At 48.8% G+C, this 13,475-nt stretch overlaps 1 pseudogene; it reads right to left on the minus strand.

Moving 5' to 3' along the window:
• Positions 1-879: 879 nt before the first annotated feature.
• LOC149345025 (uncharacterized) lies at positions 880-4,019 on the minus strand (annotated as a pseudogene).
• Positions 4,020-13,475: the final 9,456 nt, after the last annotated feature.

Genomic DNA, 13,475 nt, shown 5'->3' on the forward strand with positions numbered 1-13,475 from the left:
CAGCACCTGATGTTTGCTTCATACTATTTAGGGCCACTGTTCATGCAAGGCAGGCAACTCGGAACGATGCAAACACATGATTGCAATGACGCTGTTTGTAAACAGGTAAGTCAGTTTTATTCAGTCTTTTTAGTAAGATGTGATTGTACACATAGTCATGGGAGTGTAAAATGAACAAGTGCCATTTTAACAATGATTTTTTGTTTATTAACAGGACAGGGATTGACAACCCGGAAGTCCTGTCATCAACAGACATGAAGCAAGCATGGGGCCGAATTAAAGCATCCTCAGTGTACACAGGCAGAACGCTACGCGAGTTGTGTCATGTTCAGGCTCAGCCAAGGGTACGCCTCCAAGAGCAGACATTACGTGAAATCAGGCAGCGCCTAATTGCTGCCACTCCACAGAGTGCATTGGCACTTCATCTTCGTGGCAGAGCCGAAAACAGGCGCGTCAGCGTTCAAGATGGTGTTCCATCTTCAGAAGACTGTATCCTGGTGAAACACATGATTGAGAGCAAAATGGAACCTAACACAGAGATGCAGTTCTTTGATGTAGCCTTCGAAGATGCCACAAAGTGCAAGATATACAGGTTCACAAGGTGTCACCTCACAGAAGACGAAGAAAAGTTTTAATCTACACATGTCGAACTCTCAGAAGAGCAATCATTGTCCCTTCTGGCCAACACAAGAGATCAGAGGAATACAAAGTGGCTAAAAGAACGCATAGTGCGAATAACTGGAAGCATATGCCGGGCATATTTTACTTTTGTGCCCAGAAGATCGCTCCTGGGAGGACAAGGTGACGCTGGTGCTTGAAAACCGTTTTCGTGGCAACAGTGCCACAGAATATAGAAAATCGTCAGAAAAACGAGCATTAGAGTACTACAGCCAAGTCACTGGCAATGCTCCTTCTCAGTTAGGGCTTGTAGTGAATGTGGCCTTGCCATGGCTCGGGTACAGCCCAGATGGGGTTGTTTTTAAAAACGGCAGCCCGACACACTTATAGAAGTTAAGAGCCCACTAGTGGGAAAGACGAAGACAATTGTTAATGCAGCCCGTGAGAAAAAGCTCACCTATTTGAAGCAGCAGGGAGAGAACTTCGCTCTCAACAAAAATCACGCCTATTTCTCACAGGTAGAACTCGTAATGTTTGTACTAAATCTAAAGAAAACTCATTTTCTTATATATTCGCAAGTGGAGTCGCTGGTACTCGAAGTAGAGCGGTGTGACGACCACATTGATGAGCTTGTGAAGAGGCTGCAGCACGTTTACTTCAAACATATTTTGCCCCACCTTGCAAAACTTGCTGCTCAGAAAATTGCTGGACATTAAGCTAGTCAGTACTGCTCGGCTGGACGCCATGCAGCAAGTTATATGTGCAATAAATATTTTTGGGTACACTGCACAGCTTTTTATTTCCGTCATACTGTTTTACTGATAAACTTGATGCAGTACATAAGAAAATGTTTTTGTATTATTACAGTTCAAAAAAGTTATTTTCCTTTTCTAAGACGGTGTGTATCTGTATCTTTCTGTATTGATGTGTTTTACTTTGGTCTGCTTATGATGTGTAATGACATGTACACTTGTGCTGTCAGGGGGGCATAGCCTAGTCAGGCCCCATCAGGGCCTTTTGCTATTGCCTCCTGAGCCAATTTGTACCAAATTGTCTCAAATAAAAAAGAGAAAGAAAAAGAATACCAGCCTGACTGTACCCACGACATTGCAAAGGCCTCTCTCGTAACCCGGTCCTATGCCGGCTGCATACATTTGATCCCTGCAAACTTCTTAATCTCATTCGCCCACCTAACTTTCTGCTGCCCCCTGCTGCACTTGCCTTCCCTTGGAATCCAGTCTGTTACCCTTGAGGGGCATCAGTCACCTTGCCTTTGCATTACGTTACCTGCCCATGCTCATTTTGTTGATCTCCACCAGAATGTAACTCTCATTTGTTCTCGAACCCATTCGGCAAGCTTCCTGCCTCTCATTATACCTACCAATTTAAGTTCAGCTCTTTTCATTGGCCTCCATGTTTCTGCCTCGTAGGGGGAGTACGGGTAAGATGCCGCTGCCATATACTTTCCTATTGAGGTATACTGCTAACCTGCAGTTCATGATCTGATAGTGCTTACGAATATGGTCCAGCCCAGTCTGATCCATCTAGTTATATCGCTTTTGTAATCCGGATCTGCAGCTACTACCTGTTGTACTGTACAGACAATTTTAATCATATAAACGGTGTGCAAGTGAAAGCATGATAAATAAAACTAAGCAAGTGAGCAAATCACATTTTCAGGTCCATGCACAAAACAAGCATCACTGCTGCAGGAAGTTGCAGTCACCAAATCGCTCCTCAGCGAGTATTGGTGCAGACAGATTAACTATCCCTGCAATTATGAGAAATATTTCATCGAGTACGCCCACCATTTCCCATGCCACAGGACCTTTCAGCACTTTAATAACTTTCATTCTTTGAATGGCTCGTTCAACATGCACACGTGCTCTGGCAATGTTGATGATTTTCTTGGCATCGTCTGCTGAGAACTGTGCCCGGTGGCGCAAAAAAGGAGGCTGCACAACCCCCAGTCCTAGCCGTTCACACATGTTATCTACATTGAATCCTTTGTCAATCATGACGTCATCCTCAAAGCTGTTCAGTTTATTTAGAACGGCAGATTTTTCCACGCAGACTCTGTCTGAGGCTCTACCACCGAAGCCATCACTGACAAATATAATCATGCCAGCTGGCGAAAAACCTATGAGCACTTTAGCCGTGTGGCATCCCTTATAGTGGGAATACGTCAGAATTCTGCATGAAGAGCAGTGACACTTTTCAATTTGAACTTCTGTGCAATCCAACACCACACGTACATCCTTGTAAGCCTCAAAGCAACGTGGCAAGTTCCTCGAAATTTCAGCCTTTATGGGCCATGGGATAGCAGCCTAAAGGACTGCTGCAAGACTGCGCACAGTTGAGTAAAAAAGTCTGTGGATAGTTGTCTTACTCACTCGAAACAATGTGGCAAGACATGTAAATGACAGACAGGTCTTCAGGCGAACTAGGACAAGAACAACACGTTCAAACACAGTCATTTCATTAACCGTTGCATCTACAAGAGCTACCTCATTTGATAGAGCGAAAAAACTACTCATCGTTGCCGCACCTGTAAATGCCTGCACAGCAGAATCTGTAACCAGCAATTCCACTAGCTTTGTCTTTTTAGTGAAGGAATCCGTGTTAACCTGTACGCTCTTGTCTTTTTGGGCATCCCCCACTGAAAGTGCTAGGAGAGCCTCAATTGCAACACTCTCTGCAGACGTTCACCCCGTTGTGATGTCACCACCAGAGAAGCCTCCACCTGACTGCACCCGCTGTGTGTCCTCAGGCATCTGTGTGAAAAAAAAATAAGCATTTGAATCAGACTCTGAAAGAAATTCATCACATATGTTACTCAGGATGAACTTGAATTAAGGGACTATTATGGCCTCATGTTCATAATAACTGAAAAATACTAACAAGAGATGACGTTTTCATGTAGGCAGCTGGAGTGAAAGCTCACCTGAACATCCTCTTCATGACCATTTTCTCTTTCTTGCGGCTTCAGTGGTGATGCATGAAGCTTCATACTGCGGCTGTATTTGGGGGAATCCTCTAAAAACACAAATACACACATCTGCTTTGAACCAGGAATTGTGTTCATTGCAATATCAGTGGCACTACCAGCACAGAGGCCAATATTTTGGCCACAGCTATTATCTCTGTAGCTTATTGGTGTTTATAATTGCTTAAGTCAAGTGAGATCTGCATTCTTATACTGTGGCTCAAAGCAAAATAACACACAAACAAAATACCTTCCATCTAGTTAGTAGCAACTGCACTGAAATATAGTTGGCAAAAGAATTGCTATCCAAGAGAAGGACGGGCTTGTAATCAATACTTACTGCGACTATCTCTGACAGCAGCTCGTGCAGAACGGGCTGCTGATGCTTGAGTTCTCGAGATATCAAGGCGGTCATGGCTCCTCAATGGTAGGCACTGTGAAGGGATGGCTGTCTTCTTCAGTCTTTTCCGAACAGGTGTCCATACCTTTGGGTCTGAGTTGCAAAATCCGAGTTACACATTTGGTGAAGACATTCTTCAAATGTGATACTATCCACATGAGTCAGTAGTCTGCAACTTGTCAAACAGCTTCACATAATTTATTCGGTTACGTTACACAAAACTTATCAAAAACTGTCGGGTACCAAAATAACATAAAAAGAAATAGCGAGCATTACTGGCAGCGTGCATTTTGCCGGCAGGCGATAAACCGTGCGCTGTAATTCCACCTCAGACTGGCTGCTTTTGGCGAAGTGATGAGCCGTTTTGTTTTTCACTGCTTACGCTTCTGTTGAATCCGCTTAATACTAGGAAACTTCGTAATTGGAAGGAAGGACGCCGCGGTGGCTCAGTGGCTATGGTGCTCGGCTGCCGACCCAAAAGACGCGGGTTCGATCCCGGCCGCGGCGGCTAGAATTTCTTTGGAGGAGAAATTCTAGAGGTTCGTGTACTGTGCGATGTCAGTGCACGTTAAAGAACCCCAGGTGGTCGAAATTTCCGGAGCCCTTCACTACGGCGTCTCTCATAGCCTTAGTCGCTTTGGGACGTTAAACCCCACAAAACAAAACCAAAACCAAACCAAGCAGGATAGTAGCGCGGCTTTCCGGTTGGAGACTAGACTTTCACGCGGGCCGTTCCGGATCTTCTGCGCACTTAGGGAAAAATTGCCGGTCACTACTTGCGCTTTCTGTTGCGCCGAAATGCGTGAGGGAACTCTGAATTTCCTCAAAGCCGAGAAAAGTGACGAAAGTGATAAAGGAATTATTCTCGTGGCACACTGAGCAACTGATCAGCTGCAAGGTTCAAATAAAAGCCAGGCGCTCTACACACCCGAACTCGAACAATCAACTTGCCACTAGAGTACTATAAAGTGTAAGGCAATTACAAGCCGTGAAAGAAAACCAAATCGATAGATTGCCCTGAAGTACTAAGGAGCTAATCGGAGGCAACTGCCGGGAAAATTTCAACCTGGTGAGTCGGCTGCCGCCAGAATTGCCTACTGTGCCATTTGTTTCAAGGAATGAGCAGAACTAGTTATGCGCTGTCAGTAGCATGTATACACACAGGTCGGCTGGATCGTTTCCGCACGCAAAACGTTGCACGCTTGCCGGCATGTCGTGTGTGACAAACCGCACGTGCACCACTTGCAAAAAATCGAATCTCGCAAGCAGACATATTCGCATTGGACAGAAGACATCAACAAAAAAGTATATTACCTGTACGGCTCCAGAAGAAATCGTCATCGACGAAATGCACGCTGCAGACTCATTTCCCGCGTCACAGCCTTTCCGATCTGGAGTTTTACAACCAATTCCTTCTTCAATCGTTCGCCACTTGGAAATGAGTGCAGACTAATCTGATTACTAACAGCTCTATTTGTGCACTGTGGCACACTGCACATTCGCTTGCTTCCAGACTTTCTGCCCATCCCAAGCGAAGCACAAACAGCGTGGTTAAAATGGACACGGTGCCGCGAGCTGCCGCCCGCTGTCGGCAGCCACCACGGGCAGCCACTACCACTCGACCGTTTCGCTCGTCGGCGGTGCGGTGGCGGTCGCGTCTACGGAACTTGCGAATGGCGGGAGCGGCCGCGCGTCGGGCGCGGCAGTCGAAGAGTGGCGAAAGGTATTGTTGTGCTGTCGGCTGCCACAACAGTTCTTTACACCCCAAAGGCAGAGAACCGCCTGTGAAGTTACATCGATTCCCGGGAACGATGTTGTCAGTCACCTGTGACACACACTTCGCCTTTACGAGTACACTGTTCTCCTCAACAATTTGCTCAACGCAGTACACATGGGCCACCAGCAGCTGTCTCTTTTTTTATGTTCGCACTGAGAAAAAAGCACTCACTCTCAACTATCTTTCTGAAACCACATCTACGTGTGTACATAGTTGCACACTCGACGCGCTGCGGTGTTCAAGAGCGAGCGAAAGTGAACGAGTATCAAGCGCGCGTGCGAAACTGGCCGCTTTCACAGAGGCGCGAAAGACCAGGCGAACAAAGCAACAGCACGAGCGCGCTAAAGAGATTTCCCCAACAACGGCATCCAAGTGCGAGCCCGCGCGCGCTAGAATCAAATTTCTCTCAACAACGGCATCTTCTCGCGAGCGGCGCTAGCGGGGAAAGACGAGCGCGCGCGCGCAAAGCTTTTTTTTTTTTTCCGAGCGCCGACGGCGTAAACACACGCAAGCGAGCAGGAGAGATGGTCGTCCTGCCCGCTCAGTTCAGAGGAGTTGCTCAGAGAAGGCGCTTTTCAATGGCGTCCGCGGCGCCCTCTGGCCGAGGCTGTCCCCTGCTTTGGCCAGCGTGACGTGGCAGTGCCACGCGCGCGCGTAACGAAAAGCCCCGAAAAGACATGCAGCGCTCTCAGTTTGGCCACGCATGCCCACACTCCGTCGTCTAGAACCAGGCGTTACATCGCTAGACGTCGCGCACGCAGCTCCGAGCGGTCCGGAGCACGCACTTCGGCTGTTCTAGGCATGCATTTTGCCCTCCGTACGCCGGCTAATGGAACCTGCACACGACTGCGATGTGTGTTTCGAAGGTGACAAGTTCGAGAGAAGTTATTACGACCACACTGCTCGAGCTTCAGCTTTCTAGCAATTACCTTAGGAGCGTCGTTCACGTTAATTGGAGATGCACGCGGCACTTTTAAGAGCACCCAGCACCGCTCGACAGCAGCGAGCTAACAGATCGAGGATAACAAGACTGGATCATTAAAATATTAGAATATTAATTCTTTATCAGGAAAGGAAGTGAACAGTAGATGTCGGACTGCTTGGTGCACACCTAAACCCACTCGCTAAGGGATAGATGAAGGAGGGAGTGAGAGAAGAATGAGAAAAAAAATGGCTGAGGCTTAGCTTAGGTTAAGCCTAGTCATATGCGAAGCATATTGTCGCCGAGTTGCATATCGAGCACGCCGCTTGGCTAGACGTTCTTCGCGCTCTTCATCAGTCTCTGTAGCACGCCGCAACTTTTGCTTCTCATTCCAACGAGCAGCCCTGTCTCCAGGAGGCATCTCTATCCCGTGTACGCCTAGCAGAGGCAGGCGCACCCCCTTGTATACCGCCGCTCCAGCATCACGTGCTCACTACAGCGCACCTAGCGGCAGAAGCAGGAAAAACATTGGTCGCGACGCCTCGCGCGACGGCGCGAGCTGGGCCCCTGTTTCTCATCTGCTGTGACGTCACGCACCACGTGGTCATTCTTGGTCACGACGCCTCGCGCGACGGCGCGAGTTGGGCCCCCGTTTCTCATCTGCTGTGACGTCACGCACCACGTGGTCATTCTTGGTCACGACGCCTCGCGCGACGGCGCGAGTTGGGCCCCCGTTTTTCATCTGCTGTGACGTCACGCATCACGTGGTATGACATGGACGTCACGAAAGGTCAATGGTAACGACACCGCCGCGTTCGAGGAGCTGGGTTGGGCTCTTTTAGTATGCTTCGCATAAAAAACAGCACGCTTTAGAGACCTGCACACCTATTTCGACAGCTTGGTGTTCTTTTAAGATGCGCTGACGACCCCCCAACCCACGGGCATCTTTGACTTCCTATTTCATCGAAATGCAGCCGCCGGAGTCGTTATCCCACCCATATCCTTGAGCTGAGCTGTCGAAACAGCCCCACCAATCAGCCACCGTGGCGTGTCCAGACAGTCTCATCCTTAAAGGGACACTGAGGAGAGCACTATTAATATTTTTTTATAGTAAAATCCGATAGTTGGGCATGTCATGGCTTTGTTGCCACTTGGCCGGCAGCGAAAGATGCATTTATTTCTAAGAAATTTGGATTCGAAGTTGAAAAAGTTTTTCCCGCCGCTCTGATTCAAACTTGGGATTCGTCTATGACGACAGAGGACTAAGAGACGTGAAACATGACGGGCACATGACGTGCACATGACGTAACGCAGACTCCGTGATTTCTGGCTGCCAGCAGTACGGCCTAGCAGCAGCCGAAAAGAAAGCTACCGCCGGCCGCACGTTGAAGGCATCTATCGGCTATTGCGGCCGTCGCTACAGTCGCTTCGATTACGTTTGCACTGGCGTTTTGCCAGTGTTACGATGGATCTCGTTCTCGAAGTCGTCAACGAAGTTCTCGCAAATAGACACCTTTAGCATACCGTGTACTTTGTTACCGCTAGCGGAATACCGGGAGCCCGCCTACCGCCGGAAAACAGGCGCTGATTTGTCCCGATGCTTCAGGAGCGCGCGTAGCAGCCGTGCACGTGGCGCCATCTGGCGACGTCAAGGAGATTTGCGCATGCATTGGCTGCGCCTCAGTGATGCATGTTTCTCGGTTCCTGGTGTTGCTAGAACCATTCGTTCTAGCAACACTGTTTTCTTCTATGATCTCATCACGCTTGTACTTGCGAGTTTGACCTGTGGCGGCGATACCTGTATTTTGGTTCTTACTCTTTTCTACGTTACAAGAGCTTTGTTGTCAGTATGAGTGGCGTTCTTGTAATCAGGAGCTGGTATTCCGTCGATACAAGCCAACTTCAATTTCTCCTCAGTGTCCCTTTAAGAGAAACCTACCAGTCACTGGTTGGTTCGTTCCTCAGAGATTTCTAGGCCGTTAGCTGGGACGCCTTGACGCTGCATATTTGGCCGCTGGCCTGGAGAGCACCGGAGTTCGCAGGAGCGCTGTGACGAGGGGTCAAATTTCAAACGCCGTGCTGCACGCGTACCGTCCGAAGGCATTGACATGAGTTAGCATAGGCTGCGTGCGTTTCCAAGTGCAAATTACTTAGCGTCTGGCATCGAGGCCAGTGTCAATGAACGCCACGAAAAGATTCCTTTAAAGAGAGAATATATTTCCAACACATTTGTGCTACATAACTGAACAGCGCGGCAATAAGTGAGTTGAATATCGCAGTGTATCCTCGTGCACCACTGAAACACGCACGTTCATTAGGATGCATAGAAATGTGCTGTTGAACGGAAAGGTGGCTGTCATTCGAGCAAACGTGCGGAATGAGACGGTATTCACGAAAACCTTTGCTGGGTCAAGTTCATACGGCGCGAGATTGTGCTTAGCAAAAAAAGCGCCAACAAGACAACACCTAGAGCAACACTGCGTATGTACTACATGCGTGTCGCAACACACCTGGCACGGAGATCCACGTAGCGTAACAGGAGCGACTGCGCGCACTTTCTCCGCACTGCGGCTCACTCTGTCATGTCTACGTAATAACTAGGAACAACTAAGGAAATAAGCACACCAAAGCACCGCATGCAGGTGACGCGATAAACAACGGTCGTGGCTGCGTGTGCAGAAAGCCACTCACATTCGGTATATCTTGGCGGGCAAAAAGCTGCAACGAGACTTGTCAGCCGTATCATATCCGAGGACCGTCGAATGTTGCATGTAGTCTCCATTGCTCCCTATTGACAGGCAGTGCGCAGACGCTCGTGGCAGTAGATGAACTCAGGGTAAGAGACTTCGCGATGGAGTGCGCAATCCGACTGTGCGCAGCTCTGCTCTAAAATTCCCTCGCGCGCTGTGGATAGTACCTTGAACACGAGTGAACTGCGTGAAATCATGCCCAGCATCTCCAATACTCACACAGTAACGTCGCACCACGCTCTACAACCACGGCACAACGAACGCGAACGGCGGCACGTACAAAAACGCAGACCGCAAAGCTACACTCGCCGAGCTGAACGGCCGAGAGGCACACCCGCCGGCGACGTCTCTCGTGATTCTGGCCGCTTCGCGCGGGTGCATATACGCAGTAGGGAAGGTTTGAACAGCAATAGGGAAGGTTTAGCTACCTTCTAGGTTCATTCTTGTCATTATTGCTACTTTTAGCTACAACTGGGTGATATATAGGTACTGTTCGGCCACTGGAGTTGAAAACACTGGTTAATGCCCCTTAGAGAGAGAAGGCCTGCTCACTATTTTTATCACGAAAACAGAGTAGACGGGGAAAACTGAGCCCCGGCTAGGGAACGACCGGCCATACAGCTGGCCAGTAGCTGCCGGCTGTGTCGCTTCGTGCACGTAGTACGTTCTTATTCAGTGCTTTTATTTTTTTGCCAGAAAGTCTTGTCTTTGGAAAATCTTGTTGCTGCCTTCAAGCTGTAAGCGCCCAGTGCAACATTAAGGCCTACCATTTCGGAAATAACAGCGTGTGCTTCCTGACAGCAAGCGACAAAGCGTTCTGGAATTGCGCCTACTGCACGCCCAACGGATGGCAGCGATGTTGTGAGCGTGTTTGTGTGTGCGAGTGAGGGGTTTTGAAAACGCAGAAAGGAAGTGGAGTATGTGCCTCTGGGCATTTGCTCTTTTGACGGCGACACAAGCACTTCATGTTCCAAGGAAGCACTTCAGAATGAAGTAAAGAGAGGCCTGACTGCACCGGTGTCCTCCCGCCCGCTGGGCTGCCGTCGGCCGCGTGATTCACAGAATTGTTCGACACAAGTTTATCCACAACTTACCGAGATGTGAATGGCGTTACGAGCTTTCGCCCTTAATCAACAGCCCCCTCAAAAATATTCTGCCCACTCCGCACGGCCGCGGAGCGGCTGGGGAGCCGAGTGGTGGCGTTCCTGTCTTCCAAGCGCGCTTGGTGCGAGGATATAGAGGGTGAGGGCGGAAGGCTCTCTTGCTCTCGGGCGGGCGAGGTTGACAGAGTCGCGCTGGCTCAACACGCTGGCTCAATCTAGGTGGTGTTGGCTGGCTGTGCTGTAGCCAGTGCGGCGTTCGTTTTATCACTTCTTCCCCGGCGCCGGTGCGGGGGCGTTTGCATCGATGCAAAGCGCAGCGTCACCTTCGGAAGCTGCTCCGAAGCGGAGGCTCCCGGTGCAAGCACTGAATTTGTCGCTGGTGCTCGGAAATGAGCCGCGGCAACTGCTTCGCGCTAGCGAGGAATGTGTTTAAGAAACTAAAGTGGCTCAATAGATGCGCGCGTGCTTCGCCACTGAAAAAAGTGAACGAGGGCTGAAGCCCGCGTACAGCGCCTGGCAAAAATCACGCGCTGTTGCCAATTTATTTCAGGCTCCTTTTATACATGGTGTTCAAAGTTAGACTTTACTGATTCTCTTTAAAATCACGTACGTTAATACCGCTTTTGCTTCTTGGTAATGCGGCCAGGCGGACACAAATTGGGGTAATAATTGTTCCCATAAATTCAGTAATTAGCTAAGAATCATTAACTTTTTATTGCCTGAAGCTAGCGTGCATATTTATATTGGAAACTTGGAGGCATTTCATTTTAAGGCCTATTCCATTTTGTACAATTTTAGTAACACGCCTTTTTCTCTGAGATACGCATGTCTAAAATTTCGTCTCAGTTCGTCTAATTACGCATGCGAGATCGCACCTGTCGGCGTGAAGCACCTTTCTCGTGTGACGCAGCTGTAGCGTACGGCACTCTGCCTTGTGTACAGCGAGCGGCGAGGCAGATGACCTTTCATTCTCGGCAGCGTTTTCCTTCTTGATGTCCGAAACCAATGAATCACGAAATGTCATCCGCGTCGCCGGTCGCTCTTGCAAGGCAGAGTGCCATACGCAAAAGCTGTGTCACACGAGGAAGGTGGTTCAAGCCGAGAGCCGCGGTTTCGCAGGCGTAATTACACTAACTGAGACGAGGATGTAGACATACGTATCTCAGGGCAGCGTATTCGCCAACTGCAGCCTGTACAGCCACAAGGCTTGAAACCACGGTGAATTGATCACGGTGACTGAAGATTGTCACAACGGCATAAATCCTCTTAAACGGCGTTATAGGCCACTAAGCATCACGATTTGCGACCTTAAAGGGAAAAAATGAAAAAAAAAATGAAAGTAAAAAAACAATAAAATTACAGTACAGAGAGCGGAGTCGAACGGCCGACCTTCCATACGCAAAACGTGCCTCTAATCCACTGCGCCATAGCGGCGATGTCGAGCCGTCGTTCTGAATGAATATTTATAACCAGCCTTAATGTGGCTGCTACCTCCCGGTGGGCGGCGCTGTCATCGCTGGCTGTACCGGCTGCATTTGGCGAACACGCCTCAGGGCACAGGCGTGTTACTAAAATTGCAGAAACTGGAATAGCCCTGTAAAGCAAGTGCCTCCAAGTTCTCAATATAAACTTGCATGTTTACATCAGGCAATAAAAAATAATAATTTTTAGGTAGTTACTGAATTTTTGCTGACAATTATTACCCCAGTTTGTGTCCTCCTGGCCACATTACCACGGAAGAAAAGCGGTATTAGCGTACGGCGTTTCGCATTTAAAAAAACCAGTAAAGTCTAACTTTGAACATCCTTTATATTGTCACGATGCGCAGCACGTGACAATATAAAGGATGTTCAAAGTTAACCTGTAACAATATGCTCGTTGCTAGTGCGTTCGTGAACCTTTCATTCCCGTCCTTAACTTCAAGCAGCAACCCTAACTCCCAAATGCAGGAATGTAACTTGACTCGTACTTGACTTGCGCTGGTCTCAAGACAGCTTCATCGTGTGCTACAAATCTTACTCGACTTGGAACGAGGCTCGCGCCGTGCTTGACTTGACCGAAGGCGGCCAAGTTTCAAGTCAGCGTCTGGGCTAGCTTGGAACCGACTTGCTGCGTTCTTTTCCAACATGGCAGCCAACCATAACGTCGCACGCAGGATTTCTGCCTTTGGGTTCGCGTGCTACGCCATGGATGTTGCTTTTTCGGAGGCGCATTCTATCCCGAAGCTTCCGCGACCGGCACTCTGCGATCGGGGTAACCCCATGGAGGTTTACAATAAGGAACAATAATGTGCCTGGAGCTCCCAAGGTTTTCCGGTTTCTACTTTGCTGCCTGCCACTATTCACAGAAGTAGTCCATAATGGCGAAGCGTTTTCTTTTCAGAACATTTTTATCCATGATTTGTTATTCCCAACGACTTGATTTAGCAGGACTTTTACTTGCTAACCAAAGTGTCCATATTAACGAGGTATGACTGTACAAGGCAGTTTGTAATATTCCTTTATTCAAACAGGTACCAGAAGGCCCACATAAAGACACGTAACAGCGTCGAAAGGGCCTTTGGAGTGTGGAAGTGCCGCTTTCCTTGCCTGGACATGGGGCTGCAGCACAAGACAGAAAAAGCGGCCTGCATCATAACAGCCTGCGCAGCACTCGACAACTTTGGCTGTTTGATAAAGGAGCCGCATCCTCCTAATGGCAGAGATGCAGTGAACCCCTCCACAACTACAGCGGCAAGGTGACTGCTGCACCTGCCACCTGTTAAGGACCTGATTGACAGCACAACAGGGATGCAAGCACGGCAGCTTCTCATCCAGAAGAGCTTCACTTAGGTAAGAAATGCAGAATTCTCCACACTGTTCCATGCATTTGGAGTCAAACATGCTTGCAAAGTGCAGGTACATGTACTGCCCTCACCCT

The sequence above is a fragment of the Amblyomma mixtum genome, chromosome 5 (genome assembly GCF_055824585.1).
Source record: "Amblyomma mixtum isolate Tamu chromosome 5, ASM5582458v1, whole genome shotgun sequence".
Lineage (NCBI taxonomy): Eukaryota > Metazoa > Arthropoda > Arachnida > Ixodida > Ixodidae > Amblyomma > Amblyomma mixtum.